Source organism: Cricetulus griseus, chromosome 2 (assembly GCF_003668045.3).
Source record: "Cricetulus griseus strain 17A/GY chromosome 2, alternate assembly CriGri-PICRH-1.0, whole genome shotgun sequence".
Classification (NCBI taxonomy): Eukaryota; Metazoa; Chordata; class Mammalia; order Rodentia; family Cricetidae; genus Cricetulus; species Cricetulus griseus.
Window position 1 is genome coordinate 371578732 of NC_048595.1, and position 9733 is coordinate 371588464.

General features: G+C 48.6%; 1 non-coding gene across 1 annotated transcript; it reads right to left on the reverse strand.

The window, feature by feature from the left end:
- Positions 1-3580: 3580 nt before the first annotated feature.
- On the reverse strand, positions 3581-3689 carry LOC113831242. The gene has a single exon (XR_003483089.1). It is a non-coding gene; the product is annotated as a U6 spliceosomal RNA (small nuclear RNA).
- Between the last annotated feature and the right edge of the window lie 6044 nt (positions 3690-9733).

A 9733-nucleotide genomic window follows, 5' to 3' on the forward strand; every position in this document is an offset into this window, starting at 1 on the left:
GTGTGTGTGTGTGTGTGTGTGTGTGTGTGTGTGTGTGTGTGTGTCTGTGTGTCTGTGTGTCTGTGTACATGCACTGGCCACTTCCCTCTGAGAATATGGATCCCATATGGTTTAAACTGGGACACTTTTCTTCTTGTTTACCTGCTGCCTGCCACATCACTGCAAGCTCTTTAAGTGATGTCACATAAATATACCCAAGAGTAAAAGATTAGGACCTGGGCATTCAGGCCCCCAGAAGGTAGAGAACAGTCAGTGGTACATGATTTCCTTCACCTTGGCATCAGAGCACACATGGGGTCTTCTTCAGGATGCTTAGGATGTATGGGATTCAGGGACTGAAGTTCAGACAGCCATGTGCTGGGCGGGCTTGTGGGGATGTTGATGCTGGCTTCCTAGAAGGCAGGCATTGACCCTGCATTGCTGGGCACTTTGAGATGCTCAACTTTCAGGACAGTGATTTTCTTCAAGGAAATAATGGACTGAGAGCCATCAGGTGGATGGATGAACTTTATACAACCCCATTCTTTAAAAAAAAAATTAAAAATGTTGACAATTTCATAGGTGTGTGTAGTGTAGCTGTTCATGTTCACCTTTCATCACCTTTTCTTATCCCCTTCCACTTCCTCCAGCAAGTTCCCCTCTTATTTTTGCATCTTTTTAAAAGAGTCCCCCTGAGTTTTATTAGGGGGCACATATTGAGCACAGGAATACAGTAGTTTATTTGAGCACAGGTAAGTTACCAGAGTGGCTACACCACTGAAGAAAACGACTCCTCCTTCCCCAGAGGCCACTGACTACCAATAGTTCTTTGGTTGGGTGTGGGCTCTCCTAAGCTCCACCCTGTCAATGGGTGACTATTTACTGACTCAATCTCATGCAGGTTTTGTGCAGCTATCCCCGATGCTGGAGATGGCAGGCAAATGCTCTCAAATTGGGCCCTACCCCAGGCCTTGCCTGTTTTTCTCCATCCTTTTCTTGTACCTTTCCATGCAGTGTTTGTATCTTAGGCCCCAGATCCCTATCATTCATATGACAGGAACATGTTGGATTTAGGGCACATGCTAAATCATGGATGACCTCTTCACTAGCTTCAGGCTAGCATATAGCTGGAATGGTGGCCTGTCTGTGCAGCAGGTATCCAGACGGAGATCAGCCCTTTTGCAGGACGTACTGTGGCAGCAGTGGGGCAGGTGGACTGCATTTACTGGTGTGGAAAGACACCTACAGAGCACATTATTGCACAAGGAATGCAGACCCTAGGTTGTGAGTCCAAATGGGGCCATTCTGTGAAAGTTCTCAGCACTATGCTGCCAGCTCTGAGCGAGAATAACTTGCATCTTAACATCCTGTTTACCAGTGCGTTAATGGCTCCAGTGGACAAGCTCGTCAGCGATTTTCCTTTACGTTCTCAGTCCTTTAGGCATCATCTCCCTTCTTTATTTGATGTTTTCTGCAGTCAATGCTTATTACCTTAATAACCATAAAAGTGTTATTTTTATATTTTTAAAGTGATTCTTCTGCACTTGGTACTGAAGGCGGTACCTAGACTCCAGAACGCCCCCGACTCACCCTGCAGGAAGGAAGATTGTGACATTTCTTAAGCAGCTGTTAGTCACTCAGTTGGGTGTGTTCACATAGACAGTTTGCACTTTCTGATTGCTGCCCCCGAGTTTTCTGCCTGTTTTTGTGGTGCTGGGGATCAAGCCCAGGGGTTAAGCATGGCAGACAAATCTCTACCACTGGGTCCTATCCCAACTTCTGTACATGACTTCCCATGCATTGCCTTTGTCTCTGAGCCTCTTTTTCTTAAGAGGCTATCAATCATTGGATTCCAGTGCTCCCTATACCCCAGATTGCTTTTGTTTCTTTCACTGTCTTTGTTTCTTCTATGCAGATACCTCACTCCCAAACAGGCTTTCTCTCCCTAATTCTGAGTAGATATGGATCTGGGAGACACTGCTCACTACAAATTCCTGTTCACATGAACACATACATGAAGAATCATTTTCCTCCTCTTTTGGAGAGTGGCTGTCATGTGACGCTTGTGAAATGAGTCAGTCTCAGTCCATACCCCGGACCCCTGCCTGGGGCCAGCGAGAAGAGCAGCTGGGTCTGTCCTGGCTGTCCTGAGAACAGAATTGTGCATGAGAGGGACCAAGGCTTGTTTAGAGCATCTGTTCTCAACCTTTGGGTCACAACCCCTTTTGGGGGTGGGTGTCACATATCAGATATTTACATTACAATTCATAACAGTGGAAAAATTACAGTTATGAAGTAGCAATGAAATGATTTTCTGGTTGGGGGTCACCAAAACATGAGGAACTGTATTAAAGGGTTGCAGCATTAGGAAGGTTGAAAACCACTGGCTTAGAGGGTTTTGGTGAGCTTCTCTGGCAGGCTGGGCCCTTCGACTGTGGTCTGCACTGCCTCAGCCTGACTTCACAGCACAGAGGGATCTAACCTGCTGCCCAAGATGCAGACATCCTCTTTTGCCCACCCATAAGAACCCTAAAATCAGTGAACCAAGAGGCAACCCCTCTCTGCATTATTGTTTAGGGGATGGAGGCCCAGGTTTGGGGAAGTGTTGGCCTCAGCTCATGTCCAGTGGAGAGTGCAAGGTCCTAGGCTCTTTCTGGCCTTTCCCCTAGCCTGGGCTGGGTGGTAAGGTACTTACATGGATTAAATGTTGTCCCTTATTCTGTTGACAGGATCACTGGGCTACTTTATAGTAGAAAAATTCTCCTTCAAGGCACACTGGGCCTTTTGAGACCACAAAGCTAACTGTCCCCAGGCACATCTGGCATCTTCAGAGAAGACAGACATGGAAAGAAGCAGTCTAGACAAGGAGAGGAAGAGAGCCTGTCTTGGACAGCAGCATTTGTACTCAGTTCCTCCACTTGTGTGCTGGGAGCTACCCAGCCAATGTATGGAGGTGTGTACCCCTTCCCATGTTCTGGTCTCTGTGCTGTTGTTGACAAAGCCAGGGATGCTCTTGCACAACCACAAGACCTTGTCAGCTGCAGCCACTAGACTGTCCCCAGGGCTTCTGCACTCTGGGTGTCAGGCGTCTCAGGTGACTCTGAATGTCAGGTTCTGGCTTGCCACGTTTCCTTACTTAGTTGATATAATCCATTATGGGTTAAAACAAATGTTCTGGCAGCAGTTTTAGATAGAAAGAGAAGTTTCAAAGAGCACAGGGCTTCCAGGAGCCCCTCCCCCACCTTTTCTGTCTGCACGTGGCTATGATGCAAGTGTCAGAATTGCGAATCATTGACACGTGGCCCATCAAGTAACTTCATTTTCCATTCCATTTTCTTTGCTTGCAGTGAATTGCTGCTGGGTCTCAGGATGAGGCTTTTCTTGGTGGGGCCATTCTCCTACCCTCCTGTCTCAGCCATCAGATCTCTTGTGAAACTTCAAGCTGCCACATGTGTCCTTAGGAGGAATCTCCAGGAGTAAGGGGCTCAAGATATCCTCTTGTTCATATGACTTATCGCTGCGAATGCTGACTTTAGTCACCAGGCTCAGGTGGCAATTATCAGGTATCTCTGATGTACCATTCTCTCCATCCATTTTCTTTTTTTATATGGAAGGCTTCACAGATTTGCATGTCATATTTGCACAGGGTCCATGCTAATCTTTTCTGTATCATTCCATTTTTTTAGTATATGTGCTGCCGAAGAGAGTGCCCTTCATCCATTGTCTACACTGTATGTTGGGAAGACATCCTATACATGGCCCATCCTTGAGGAATGGGAGGTACACATCATGTCGTGGAGGATGGAGTGCCTACATGAAAGGTCTAGAATTTTCTAGAGCAAGTTATTCCATCTATCTACACACTGTTCCTTACTTCTTCCTTCCATCCATTGCTTTTTCCATCCATCCCTTTTCATATCCATGCATGCATACATGGAGTCAGTCATGCATTTTATCAGTATGGACTCCATACTTCTTTTTTGGAGTTGGGCAATGACCACTCCCATACCACCTACTTACAGTCCATTCAGACTGTTCAGGTTCTAGCCCAGGGGGCTCCTTCCAGTGACCCCTGTGAGCCCCAATGGTTTCTGTTGTATCAAGCTCTCTCCTGCATTCTGGCTACCTGGTGCCCAAGGCTCATCTTGTATATCTCTTAACCAAGCTCTTCTCAGCCATGTCCCAAGGTGCCATACTGCTTCTCATTGGAGACAGTTCTGGAAAATAAGATTTGGGTGTGCTGGGCTGCTTGCTGAGGCTGAGTGAGGTGGCACAGTTGCTGGAGCCCCACTTCACAGGTCCAGTAGGTGAGTGTGTGCACCCAGCTGTGCACACACCTAGAGCTTTCTCATCATGTCCATCTGAGCCCCCCCCACCTCATTCCATTGCCACAGGGACTATTTCAGCTCCTCATTGATTGTTTCTGATCTCTGTCACTGGTAGGCAGATCCCTAGCTCTCCATCCCATGTGTCAGCTCTGGAGCGTGCACAGGAGCGGCAGTGTGGCTGAACCGCCCACATGTGGCAGTGCTGTGTCAGCTGGAGCTGGTCCTTACGCACAGCTCCTCTTGCCTCTTGCTTACCAGACTCTACTCGCCTCAGAAGTACTTAGGTCAGCACTTTTTGCTGCTGTGGTGGGTTTTTGATCACGGTCTGTTTAGTTCAAAGCCTGGGAAGGGAAAGGAAGCAGTTTGAATCACCCAGTATCTCAGCTCCCAGGGGCCCCTCTCTAAGCTGCTGGGCAGACATTCATCTTCCACCTGCCTATCCCAGACTGAACCCCGAGTCTGCCTCATCTTGCCTGTTAAATGACATTTGCTTACTGTGAGCATTCTTCCCACAGCTCATCAACAGTGCTGTGCCTGTTACATTGCCATCAGGAAAGGCCCTAGGACTCCATGAGCAGAAGTGGTGGGCGATACTCCTCCAAGAGCTCCCATGTGGGGACAACCTGCATGGGGGCGGACCTCATGGGGTAAGGTAAAGTGGTGGCTGTAACAGTCCTGTGAGAATGGGAAGGTGGTTTATGGATCTTGTGACAGTGTCTGAGTTGATTAGGAAAGCAGGTGAGTCCCCTCAGGGAAGCAGGCTTGGGTGATGATCTGGTGGTGGTGGTGGGGTACAGGGACTGGGGACTTGGCTAACTGTTTGCTGTGCAAGCATGGGGGCCTGAGTCAGAACCCATGTAAAAATCTGGCCATGAAGGTTCTTGTTTGGAACCCCAGCACTGTTCCTGGCAGAGACAGGTGGATCCATGGGACTTACTGGCAAGCTAATATAGCCTACCCTGTGAGCTTCAGATCAGTTAGAGAACCTGTCTCAAAAAAAGGTGGACAGTATCTGAGAAAAGCACCTGATTTTTCCTCTCACCTTCATCCCCACTTACGTGAATATGCAGGTGACCCCCATGCACAGGTACATTGGTATATACACACACCAACATACATACACATACAGAAAAAGACGGAGAAGGAAAAAGAAAAGAGAAAGGTGAGCCAGGCTGAGGGCATAGCTAGGCATAAGTCCTGAAGAGAAGGGCATGGACTGCATGGGTGGGGTATAGGACATGGATGCTACAGAGCACGTTGGGGAGCTCTTGGCAGTTGTCATGGGAGCCATGGAGGGACTTTGATCAGAAGAGGGGAGAAAGGAAGGGTGAGAGCCCCACTAGCTGAGCTGGCAGCCAGGAAAGTGCAGCAGTCTAGCAGAGGACCAGCTGTATGTGGCTGACGCAGTCCTGCTGGTGAACCTACCCATGAGGCTTCATGTCATCCAGACCTGGTCAGAACATTTCCCCAAGCTCTTCTTGCCTCAGGGTCTCTGCACCTGCTGCCTCTTCCTGTGGTCAGTCAGCTCTCAGCTGCCTGTTTCGAGCCATGGATCCTGCTCTTCTCTCCCATGCCCTTTGCAGCCTGGGCTCAGACCTTGTTGCTCCATCCCCACCTCCCTCTCTGGCATCCTGGTGGGGCTGGGCTTGATACTGGTAGGGGTGTAGATGAACCAACTTCTGGTTGTACAAGAAGCCCCAACTTAGAGATGGAAAGCACATATGAGTTCCCTGGGCTCTGGGTTGGATCCTAGACTCTAAGTGGGTGCTGCTGGCCTGAATCAGCTAGGAGGCACCTTCATTTTGCAGAGGGGGAATTTGTTGATGTTACAGTTAAAACTCAGAGAAGGAGGGTTTTCGTATTGTTTGTGTCTCCAAGTCCCTCTGCCAACACCCATGAAAATGCTTCAAGCCTCTGCCATCTGTGGCTTTTTGTCCCCATACTCTCTGGCCTCATGGGTGCAGATGGGGCTGAAGCTCTTAGGATGAAGGAAGCCAAAGGGTGCTATAAGCTGCATCCAGGAAATTTGCAGAGAAAAAAACCATGGCTCACAAAGGGCAGCCCATCTGGGCAACTCTAACCACCCATGTTGTGTGTGGATCAGGACCACCAGAATCATAGTGTATGTTTCTTCAGAGCTCTGACACTTGATACAGTCCCAAAAGGGAGACATAATCAGGGAAGCAAAGAAACTGACACTATGGGATGTGGTCCTATACATGAGTGACAAGTGGCTCCACCCAGAGAAGCAGGACACCTGACCTTGGGGAGTAGCCACATCCAGGGTTGCATATCCCCATAGACTTCTTCACTGTCAGAGCCAGTACTCCAGGGCAATTTGCTATCTGTTCATCTATTCATTCAGGAAGTGAGTTGCCCTGCACCCATAGTGCCAGACCTTTTCCTGGCAGGACCATATCAAGAGCAAGACCCACTGCTCTGAAGTTCATGGCCTAGGGATCGTTTAAACACACATCTAGTCAAAGACATGCACCAAGCATCAGTGGCTAGTCCCGTGACGTGTCACTGAATCTACATGGCCATGGCTTCATGCAGCCCTTTTCTTGCCTCCATGACACTTTCACCCCTGTACACTTGTTCTTGATGACCTGCACCCATCTCTTCACCACGCCTGGGGCCCCCAAAGCAGGTGTCATCTTTTGTCTTTGAGATGCTATGTACAGGTCTCTGTGGCAGGCCATGCTGGGGTCCACAGCACAGGTCTGCTTCATGAACCCAGCCTGATGGTTTTCTACATGGCAAGTCCTTTCTCTGTGCTTTGTTTCACTAGTCTCTTGGGCTCGTCTCACAGGGATGAAGAAGCTAGCTTGTTTTCACAGTCTGGCTTCTGCTTCCTGGGCAGTGTGTCCTGGACAGGCCCTTATCTAACTGCACCAAGCCTGACCCAATTCATGCAGGTCATAGTATGGAATCTAAGTCACAGGGTCCAGGTGAACTCTGATTGAGGCCACCATGGCGAAGACCAGGGACTTTGCTGGGTACAGGAAGGTCAGTGAAGCAAGGTGGATAGCTCTGTAACCTCTGCAGGAAGGTGAAGCAGGCTGCTGTCTGCTAGTCAGCACTGTGAGAGATACTGTACTCAGCTTGTACTCCCACATCCACATCCAGGGTCCACAGGCAGTGCCAGAGTCCTGTCTCTCAGCAGCCATGCATGGGACAGAGTGATCAGAGGCACACAGTCAGCAAGGTAAAAGCAGAACTTTTAGAAATGTACTCCTGGAAGTAACAGCAGAAAGGCACAATGAAGCTTCCAGAACAGGTAACTGGCTTTCTTTCCCCAGCAGCTACCCACTGAGGAAGGAGGCTATGTTATAAAATGGCTTCTCTGGAGGTTGGGACCCAGGCTGGACAGGGACCATGATCTCCCAGGGCATCATGTTCCCTATGGGACAGACTCCTGAAAGTGACCTGAGCTCCACTGTGCTGGGGCCCTTACTTCCTGAACAATGGGACTCAAGAGGCAAAGGTTCTTGTGACAGACTCCTGGCAAAGTGCATCCAACAGCTGCCCAAGGCCACTGATGCTGTTGAGTGTGAGTTACAGCTCAGTTCAAGGCTGGTCATGGATAGGATGGAGAGAACTGTCATTATCAAATGTCCTGCATGGTTAACTAGGAAATTAATAGGTCACAGCTCCCTCTGCTCTTGGTGAGCATCTTGTAATCCCATAAATGTGCTGGAGTCCAGTTGCTGAGAACAGCTTGACTCCACCCCTATCCATCAGCTGCTCAAGATCAACAGACCTTTTCAGAGAGCCTTATCCAGGCTGGACACAGGCATCAGGATGGTCTCAGTGTCAGCTCTGACCCACCTGTGTTGTTTCTTCTGCTTTTGTTTGTTGTTTGTGCAAGAGAGGAATACTGCATCCAACTGCCAGCAGCCTGGGTACTAGAGGGGAAGGTGGGGCATGGGTTCCTGATCACTGCCTCTGGTCTTTCCACTGGAGAGTCCAGCTGGTGAGGCGAGGCTTTGCCCCCAATCCTGTGGGAGGGTTGTCCCTAAAAAGCAAGCCTGACTCCAAGCACTTCTTGTCCTGCATCCAGGTCCTCAGTTCACCTCTTATCTTTCAGGTGCCTGAGCCTTCTGCTCTGTTCTGGTTGAGACAATGGAAGAGGTGCTCCCTCTTCAGCCTGAACGGGGTGTGGGCAGAGGCACAGCATCTCCAGCTGGGGTTGGGTGTGGGCTCAGGCTCCCTCCCAGGGTCTGCTCTGTGGTGGCTGTGAGAAGTCTGCTCCTTCCCTGCAAGTACTTAGCTCACTGCAACCCTCCAACTCCCACCATGGAGCTGAATTCCATCTGGATTAGCGTTAAGTATATTAAAAAAAAATAGGGACCCAGAAAAGTGAGAATTAAGTAGAATTTAATATTCATCCTGCCTCGGGAGAGAGCAGCTTTCCTAAGTTTAGAAGTAATACAAGGAATCAGGAGAGAAAATATGGACAGGCTCGGCTATGTCAGAATGAAAATCTTCTGCATGTCAGATGAAAACTGCCAAAGCCAAAGGCCTGGGCTGCGTAGCCCAGAAAAGACATCTACAGCAAGTGTGACAGGCGAGGCTTAATTTCTTTATTAAAGAAAGAGCTTCTCAACTTTCTCAGAGGATGTGGGAGATCACGCGAGGCTGTGAAGTTCAGGCTGTTTTCAAGAGAGGAAAGTCACCAAGGAAATGCCTCACCAATGCCATGAGACCATCAGAACTTGAGGGACCAGAGCTAAAAATGCTGTCATTCATTCATTCACTCAGTCATTATTTTAAAATTGTTACATAAATTATTGTTATTATTTTTATGTGTATGTTTTGGATGTGTGTATGTCACTGTACTGTGCATATACTTGGTGCCTGCAGAGGTCAAAAGACTGTGTTGGGTCCCCTGGAACTGGAACTACAGACAGTTGTGAGCTGCCATGTGAGTACTGGGAATTGAACTCTCAATCTCTGGAAGAGCAGCTAGTGCTCTTAACCACTGAACCATCTCTCCAACCACAGTAGATTTTTTAAATGCTGATTTTCCTTGAGGAGTATATTTTACCTTTTAAAAAGGAAGAAAATATAAATATCAGTGATATGTGTTCAGTAGTATTGATGACCCATTATTGTTGTCCCCTAACTGCAATGGCCATCCCAGGCTGTGCAGCAAGCAGCTCTTGTGTATCTGCCCATGTGCTGACTCTCCCCTCTTCTATGACACTGTTTGCTACTGTCCTCATCTCAAAGATAAGAATACCAAGGCTCATCAAGGTTAAGGTTAAGGGCAGGATACTAGCTAATTGCTGGAGTTCTGATGCGTTCACATGAATCTTTGGCCCCAAAGTCCTCAGAACATTTCATGCTCCATTCTTGCCTAGATCAGCCTGAGTGTGTGTGGAGAGGCCAAGAGAACCCTCACTACTTGGAAAGGGCAGTGC